At 36.3% G+C, this 9,793-nt stretch overlaps 1 pseudogene; it reads right to left on the reverse strand.

Annotated features, from left to right (window-relative positions):
- Positions 1 to 2,410: 2,410 nt before the first annotated feature.
- Positions 2,411 to 3,298, reverse strand: LOC118008144 (annotated as a pseudogene).
- Between the last annotated feature and the right edge of the window lie 6,495 nt (positions 3,299 to 9,793).

Below are 9,793 nucleotides of genomic sequence, written 5' to 3' on the forward strand. Positions count from 1 at the left end.
GTTGAATAATATTCCATTGCATGTGTGTGTGTATCTCACATTTTCTTTATCCAATCATCTCTTGACAGATACTTAGGTCCATTCCCTACCTTGGCCATTGTGAATAATGCTACAACAAACATGGAATTACAGATATCTCCTTGAAATACTGATTTAATTTTCTTTATTTTTGTAGAAGAGGGATTGCTGGATCATATGGTAGTTCTGTATTTAGCGTTTACAAATCTCCTTTATTTTCTATAAAGGCTGTACCAATTTACATTCCTACTAATGGTGAACAAGGGTCCCTTTTCCTCCGTATTCTTACCAACCTTGTTATCTATCTTATTTTGATAATATTCATCCTAACAGATGCGAGGGGATAGCTCATTGTTGTTTTGCATTTTACTAATGATATACCTGTTGGCCATTTGTATTTCTTCTTTGAAAAAGTGTCTCTTCAGGCCCTTTGCCCATTATATAAAACATATAAAAATACATACATATGTGTATATATAAATTATACACACACATACATATAGCTATTGAGTTGAATTCCTAAAGTACTTTGGATATTAATCCTTTTCCAGATATATGGTTTGCAAATATTTTCTCCCATTCTGTAGGTTGCCCTTTCATTGTGATGATTGTACTTGTTGTACAGATGCATCTCATTTGTTTAGTTTTGGTTTTGGTGTCATATCCAAAAAAATCAATGCCAAGAACAACGTCAAAAAGATTTTTCCCTGTGTTTTCTTCTAGAAGTTTCAGTGTCAGATGTTCCATTTAAGTCTTTAATCCACTTTGAATTATTTTTTTGTGAGTGGTGTATATTATGGGGGTCCTATTTTATCATTTTATATGTGAATATCCAGTTTTGCCAGCATCATTTATTTGAAGAGATTATCCTTTCCCCATGATAATATTCTTGACACCTTTGTCAAAATTAGTTGACTATATATATGTGGGTTACGTCATTTGAAATTAGGAAGTGTGATGCCTCCAACTCTCTTCTTTCTCAAGATTTCATCTATTTGGGGTCTTTTGAGATTCCATTGGAATTTTATAATTGTTTTTTTCTGTATCTGTTAAAAATGCCATTGAAATTTTGATAGAAATTGCATCAAATCTATAGAAGAGTTTGCATAATATGAACATTTTAACAATATTAAGTCTTCCAATTCATGAACACATGATATCTTTCCACTTATTTATGTCTTCTTCAATGTTTTCATCAATATTTTCTAGTGTTCAGTGTGCAGATCCATTACCTTTTTGGTTAAATTTGTTCCCAAGTATTTTACTTTTATAGATGCCATCGTAAAAGGGATTTTCTTGATTTCCTTTTCAGATAGATTGTTGCTGGTGTAAAGAAATGCAACTGATTTTTTGTATGTTGATTTTGTATCCTGCAACTTTACTGAATGTATTAGTTCTAAAAGGCTTTTTTAAATGGACTCTTCAGGGTTTTCTACATAAAGGATCATGTTATCTGCAAACAGAGACCATTTTACATCTTAATTTCTGATTTGGAAACCTTTTACTTTTCTTGTCTGATTGCTCTTGCTAATAATTCTAGTACTATGTTAAATAGAAATGGTAAGATTGAACGTCCTAACTTTGCACTGGACCTTCGAGGAAAAGCAGTCAATTTTCCCCACTGATTGTGATGTTACCTGTGAGCTTTTCACAAATGGTCTTTGTTGTATGTATTGAGGGTACTTCCTTCCATATCTAATCTGCTGAGTTTATATCATGACTGGAAGTTGAGTTTTGTGAAATGCATTTCCTCCATCTATTGAAATGATCATGTGTTTTTTATCTTTCATTCTGTTAATGTAGTGTATCACATTGATAACTTTACATAGGTCAAACCAACTTTGTTCCCCAGGGATAAATCCTAGTTGGTCATGGTGTATAATCTTTTTGATGTGTTCTTGAATTCAGTTTACTAGTGTTTACTTGAAGATTTTTGCATCTATACTCATCAGGAACACTGGCCTGTAGGTTTCTTTTCTTGTAGAGTCTTTTCTGGCTTTAGTATCAGGGTGATGCTGGCTTCATAAAAGGAGTTTGGGAGTGTTCCCTCTATTTCTTTTTTTTTTTTTACCTTTTAAATTCTTTAATTCCAATTTCTCTTTTTACATTTCATTCTCTTGCCATCCAATAATCTCCATGCAGAACTTCCCCATCACATTTTAACAAACACACAAAAAACCTCATTGCAGGAAGTGACAAACGCCCTCAGCAGGGAGACTCTGGATGAAGCCTTCTGCTCCGAGGGGATGGCAGGCTTACTGAGGTTGGCAGGGAGGTTTTTGAGTGAGAAATCCATTTCCTGACCAACTGAAACTCCTCTTGCAGTCTTCTGTCTTCATAAAGTCCTTTCATCCTCTGTAAGACTCTTCAGATCTGGTGAGCTTCCTTCAAGTTTTTCCAAGAATTAAAATTACTTCGTTCAGTCTTCTGATTCCTTAGCTCCTTCTCTTGCTAATCTGTCAGCTTCTTCATTGCCTATAAATCCCGAATGACCAGGAACATGCATCCACTGGATGTCCATGCCCTGGATGAGCTGCTCCAGCGCCATGAAGTCCTCCTTGTTGATCACCTCTTTCCCTGTGCTCGTTTTCCACCCATTCTTCTTCCAGCCTTGAACCCAGTTAGTGATACTATTTATAGTAAACATACTGTCCGTATATAGAACCAACTTCTTGATGTTTTGAGCCTTTGCTTGCTCGATGGCTTTGCAGGCTGCATGAATTTCTGCTCTTTGGTTGGTCTGCCGCCCGGGAAGCCTAATGCCTACGTTCAAAGGATGGCCCGGCCCCCAGTAAACGCCGATCCCTGCTGGTGCCCTCCTCCGCCCATTGCTGGAGCAGCAGCCGTCAGTGTAGATGACAACAAACTCTCCCATATAAGAAAACGAGTCTTTGTTAACTGAAGGCACGGATTCTGTGTTCTGTCTCGCATGCTTCAACAGGGCTCTGTGTTTTCCTCTCCATCCGACGGTTCACAGAGTCGCTTGTTGACTTTCACCTGTGATTCTTGTTCATGCTTATTTTCTGTCCCTTCTGAGCCATCCGGCCGGGCTTGCAGGCTTTCTGACAAAGGCCTGGGCCTCCTCCTCCATGGCAAATTTCTTAAATCTGGCAGCAGGAAACCGGTCCACCTGGGCTCTACATTCGCTCCAGGTCTGGAAGACCCCGGCCTTGCGGCCCCTCCTCATGGCATAAAACATGCTGAGGCCGCTGCTGCCGTGGGTGCTGCAGTGCACGGCGGCCAAAGCAACTCTGCGCGCCATGGCCAGAAGCCTGGTCATCGCTCACAGCTGGCCATCGCCCAGCACCTTAATTCCCCGGCTCCCGCCACCAAAACCACAACACACACCCCCCTCTATTTCTATATTTGGGGAAAGTTTGAGTAGGGTTGGTATTAATTATTCTTTAACTTTTTGGTAGAATTCAACTGTGGAGCCATTCGGTCCTGAGCTTTTCTTTGTTGGAAGGTTTTTTTATTATTACTTCATAAATTAATTTATTACTAGTCTGTTTAGGCTTTGTGTTTCTTTTTGATTCACTCTTGGTAAATTGTATGCTTCTAGGAATTTATCCAATTCTCCTAGTTACCCAATTTGTTTGCACTGAGTTGTTCATAATAGTCTCTTATAATCCTTTTTTTATTTCTAGGCACCCACTGTAATGTCTCCTTTCATTTCTAATTTTATTTACTTGGCACATCTCTCTTTTTTTCTTAGTTTTGTTAAGAGTTTGTTGATTTTGTTTTTATTTTTTATTTTTTTTAAACGGCTCTAAGTTTTGTTGATTTTTTTCTATTGTTCTTTATTCTAAATTTGATTAATTTCTACTCTGATCTTTATAATTTACTTCACTCTTGTAACTTTTGGTATAGTTTGTTCTTCTTTTCTATTTCCTTGAGGTGTGAAATTAGCTTGTTCATTTGAGATTCTCTTTTTTAATGTGAGTAGGTATGGCTATAAACTTCTCTCTTAGTACTGCTTTTACTCCATCCCATATGTTTTGGTAAATTGTGTTTCTGTTTGTCATTTAAGCAGAGAATAGAACATTAGTTATTAGAGACAGGGAGGTGGGGCAATGGGGGAGAAGTTGGTTAAAAGGTACAAAGTTGCAGTTCGGTGGAATGAATAAGTCTAGGTTTCTAATGTGCAGCATTAATAATAATACTGTATCAAATACTAGAAATTTGCTAAGAGAGTAGACTGCAAGTATTTTCACCACACACAAAGATGGTGACTATGTAAGGAGATATGTTAATTGGCAGTGACTGTAGTAATCATTTTACTGTGTATATATATATCAAATCATCATGTTATAAGCCTTAAATATATACAATTTTTATTTTAAAAAAATCATAATCATGTCCTTGGATATAACACACTTAATTTTCCTAACATTATAGCATTTGTCCATTTTTTTTTTAAAGCTATTTATAAGACTGTTGGGTGAACATCTACAGTTTTCCTGTTTGTGTGTTGTTGTTACAATTTTCAGTTAAACAACTGAAATTATTCAAAAATTTTTAAAAAAATCAGTTGACAGCTATTAGCATCTACACCTCATTTCTAAACTCCTTTGTCTGGGCATGCTGCCCCATTAGGCAATGGCTCACCAACAAGTTGTCAAAATGCCTTACACTAGCCCTTGACTATAATAAGAATATATGCCTTATGCTAGCCCATGACTATAATAAGAATATAGCTATATATAGGATTTTTTCACTTAATCTCATTTAATCTTTAATATGTCCTTGCAATAAAAGAACCAATCCTTCTGTTACACTAATGAAAACAATTTAGGTTCAAAGAGATTAAGTGACTATGTTGAATATCACTCAGGAAATGGAGAAACAGGATTTCAATTCTTATCTTCTAGATTCCTTGTGCTTTCACAGTAACATATTGCATGATGTGCTTGTAACCACTACTGTTATCACCAAAGCAGAGGATACAACCTGTGAGGGATTCACTTTGTGACTTGGTGCTGGAGCAAGAGCAAATAGTCAACAGTCAACAAACTAGATTCAGAAAACTTCTGCTCTCCAAAAACTTAAAATAGAATCCAAAGATTGAGTATCCTATATCAGATTCTAGAAAGGTATAGCCCTACAGGTCCTTTCAAATTCACCTAATCCAGTGTGTTCAAAGAAAAAGGGAAACTGAGGCACAGGGAAGAAGCCTTGCTGCTTATGTCATATAGGTAATGGCTAAGAGATGAGGCCAGAATGTATGTCTTCTGAATCACTACAAGGTTTTTAGTTTCATTTTCCCCTAAATACTTGATGCTATAATAGCAATTTTAAAAGAGAATAACTAAATGGAATAATTTCAAATGACTCCGCAAAGGGACATTTATCATGAGAGAAAAGGGGCTTTAAAGTAGTTTCTCCCCCAAGAGAGTTCCTTTCTGAGAAAAAGCCATCCAAAATATTCTCCAAAACCCTAAGTTCAAAAAAGAGAAGCAACATTATTGCTCATCTCATATATAATTAATATCTATAAGACTTAGCACATTTATGGTCATGGTATCTTTGCTCTTATGAGATACTGTAGATCATATATATGATGTAGTCAATGTCAAATTATTGGTTAAGAGTACAACCTCCAATAACAGCATTGTTCCTTTGGGAAAATATAATTCACTTTAAAAAGATCTGCTTCGCCTTACAGTTTACAGGAATGCATTGTGGCAAAAAGTAGAGATTACATGTCTATTCAGTAAGTGCCTAATTTAGCATGACAATATATAAGTTACATGCTCATTTACAGTTGTGTATTTGGGGACAAGGTGCTTTTATTCTTTGATCTTCAATTTCACACCTTTCAAAAATTGTAGTGTAGATTACATGTAAAGTCCTTAGTGTGGTACCTGAAATATAACAGAGGTTTGGTAATTTCTACACATAATTATTATTCTAATGTTTATGTTACGTCGATGTGTGGCCATTCCCACATTCTTTGACCATTATATGTACTACAAACAAAACAGATCCAATACAAAGTATATCTTCTCATTTTCCCCTAAAAAACGGTTTTCCTTATATTTGTTTTCTCATTTTTCACAGGCATAACCTCTTTCTTCTGCTGAAAGAATCCTCAGTTATGTATAATACAAAGGTACTGCAAGCCCCATATTGAGTCTTCACCACATTATTGCTGATTTGGCTACTGCTTCTGCTGTTTTCCCAATTTATCAGCAAGAACAGCCAACCATGGTCCTCCTCACACCCAGATAATCAGATATAACCATACAGAAATCAAACTCGGAAACAGGTTACATGTAAAAATAGGCACTTGCATTATCACACGTGATCCCAATGGTCGTCCTATGAGCTAGATATGTTGATATCCCCATTTTACAAATGAAGAAACAGAGAGATTAAGTAATTTACCCAAAGTCACAGAAAAATTAAGTGATGAGTACCATATTTCAGAGCTAGAAATATGAATCACTCTACCATACTGCTTGTTTATTTTGGCATTTCTGTTTATTAACCTAATAACTATGAGTTACTGATAGCTCTGAACACTGGGTATAGTTGTCACCACCTGTAGCAGCATGGATTCCAAAGCAGGGTCTTGTGTGTGCATGGATATACCAACTATTTTTCTTTGTTGTTATCCTTTCCCTTTTCCTTACTATTTCAAAAAGGGTTAGCTGTTGGTGGCAACCTTCCCAATTTAGTTCACGGAGATAGATTATGATAGAATGACAGGAGGAATGGAAATCACCTGGAGATCAGAAAGCTGTAGGGCAAACATAAGATGTGATAGGTATTTGGATCACCCTCTTGGAAAGACAATGAATTAGGCTTCACTTTCCCATTTGTTTGCTTCTCAGGGGTTAGTTTTATTATCTTGGTCTCTATCACTTGTGTTCTTGCAATTTGGGAACTGAAATATGTAAGAAATTAATATGACAGCCAAAGAGGTAGACTGTTCTATAATTTTGAGAATATTTTTAGTTTCCCAGAACTTTTGATAGACTTCCTGTATTTGAGAAAAATCACCATCAATGGGTCTCTTCGGAAAGGAGATCCAAAGTTTCAGAGGTTACATCCGGTGCCCAGTGCTAAGAGAATTAGGGGTGCAATGTGCAATGCTTGTGATAATCAAGGAGCAACGGTGATGTTTCCACCAGAGCAAATGTGTGCTGTGATTTTCAGTATTGTCTTGTTTGTACAGCACCACAGCTTTATTCTACATATTTGGGGAAACTTTAAGCTAATATACTTTAATACATTTATTTTTGAAATTGTTTGAACTAGCTAGTTTTGCGGGTTTTTTGCAAGTAAAAGCCCTGACTGATAAAGGGTTGTTAATGTGAATTAAATGAGTCCATCTATATAAAGCATTTAAGATAGTCCCTGGGAGGGCGCCTGGGTGGGTCCATCCATTAAGCATCTGCCTTTGGCTCAGGTCATGATCCCAGGGTCCTGTGGTTGGGCTCCCTACTAAATGGGGAGTCTGCTTCCCCCTCTCCCTCTGTGTGCTTGCTCTCTCTCGCTCGCTCTCTAAAATAAATAAATAAATAAATAAGATAGTCCCTGGTATACAGTAACTGCACAATATATAAGAATGTGTTATTAATTAGTTATACAGTGATCCAAAAGAATACAAAAGAAAACAAGAGTTACCTCTAGATAGTGGGATTACTTCAGATTATTATTTTTCCTGATATGTATTTATGTATATACATTATATATATATATATAATGGGTATACATATTTATCATACATATATTTATATTAAACTATAAACATATTATATTTATCCCAAGATAACTTATGAAATTAAAGCCACAAAGGTAAATATAATATCAAAAAAGAATATCACAAACACTAGTGAAGACCGAGTGTTTTATACCATTTCAAAATTCAGAGAGTCCCTATGATTACCACCAAGGTTAAAAGAAGTGTATTTTTTGATGTTCTATGTGCAAAGCAGTAAAATAAAAACAGTAAGAAATTTGTTCCAAAAATGCTTTGGAATAAACACTTAATATTATGAAGAATTAATGTTTTGAGGCTTCCTAGGGTTAATAGAAAGTTAATGTTCAGTATCACAGGCTTTATAGTAAGGTTAATAGAGACTACACATAAAATTCCCGACATCTGAAACTTAACATGACTGCTACCAATTTCTAATTTCCATCCTCACCCTCCCCCAACATGCCACAAAATTGCTACTCTTGAAATTTTACATATCTCAGTAAGTGGCAAGGACAGTTTTCATTTCCCTGAGGCAAAAACCTCCAAGTGATCTGATAGACTGGTTTCATTACCTCTGCAGCTATCATCATGGTCCAAGTCACCATGATCTCTTGCTACAGCCTCTTCGCTTGTCTCCCTACATTAAACCTTGCCTCCCTTTAGTCTCTCTTGAATGAAGCGCCCACAATCATTACATTAAAAAGTAAGATCCTATCACTCCTTTGCTCCAAACCCTCCGATGGTTTCCCATGTCATTCAGTAGAAGATGAAGTCCTTCCAATGGCCTATGTGATTGGTTTCTTGCTACCTCTCCAACTGTCCATCCTATCTTCTCCCCCTTGCTCACTGAGCTCTACTCAGACTGGCCTCTTTCTTACTTTCAATATTCCAAGCACACTCAACTTGAAGCCTTAGCTCTTGCTATTCCCTCCACTTGGAATATTCTAACCTCAGATATTTGCATATGTCAACCCCTCACTTCCCTCAAGTGTCTGCTCAAATATCATATCAAAGAAGCCTTCTCTGCCCATCCTACTTGAACTAGGATTACCCTCATACCACAGATTCCCTATCTCCTTTGCTTTATTTGTGTGCATAACATTTATCTTCACATGATATTTTAAATATTTTATTTTCCCATTTGGTCTGCCTCCCCTACTAGTAAATAATCTCCATTAGGACAGGGATATTTTTTCCATTTTGTTCCCCTCCTATATGCTTTCCAACCATAAATATACATGATCAAAAATATTTGTTGAATGAATGAAAGCATCTCATGAAAAATCTCTTCCTTCAACCTAAAGATAGCAAATGATTAAGTATCAATTGGCTGAGTAAGTTTTAAGCAGAACTTTATAAGAATTAAATTGATTTAAAAAACAAGTCAATAGCTTTAAATAATTTATGAACAGTAAAGACTTGTCTTGGTGATGGATTATAAATTATTAACCCAATCTCTTCTTGGCAGGATTTAGCGATCAGCTGAGACTAACTTTTAGGCATGAAGTTCTCTGAATCCACAGTAATATCTCTTCAGACTAGCATAAAAGGTTGAAAGAGGGAGCACTGCTTAAATTTCTATTACTTCATGGACTTCTCTGTAGTTTTCCTCTCTCCCTCCCTCCCTCCTTCCCTCCCTCCCTCCCTCTCTCTCAACATCCCTCCCTTCCTTCCATTCTTCTTCATGTTATTCATAGGCATTGTGATTAATGATAAATAAAACCAAAAAAGGCTTCTTTCTCTGCTTTTGCTAAACAGTAGTATCATGGACTTCTATATTCACTCCCATAATAAAATAGTTATGCACATCCCTGTAACCAGAAAACAGTGGGGATCTTCACTGAACAAATGTTGATATTTAGAGAGACTGTTTGGAGATGGCTGGATATGGCTGAAATGGGAGATGTGTAGAGGATGTTAGAAAAGCTCCTTTGGGTAAAATATATCAGGCCTAAGCCATTTTGGCGAAAATAACAGGGTGTAAGTACCATGTTACATGAACAAATTTCCTGTTTAAAATGAAAATTGAAAATTTCCTAAACCACTATTTTTACTAGGATTTCTCTA

The sequence above is a fragment of the Mirounga leonina genome, unplaced genomic scaffold (genome assembly GCF_011800145.1).
Source record: "Mirounga leonina isolate KUSES-001 unplaced genomic scaffold, KU_Mleo_1.0 Mir_101608, whole genome shotgun sequence".
NCBI classification, from domain to species: domain Eukaryota; kingdom Metazoa; phylum Chordata; class Mammalia; order Carnivora; family Phocidae; genus Mirounga; species Mirounga leonina.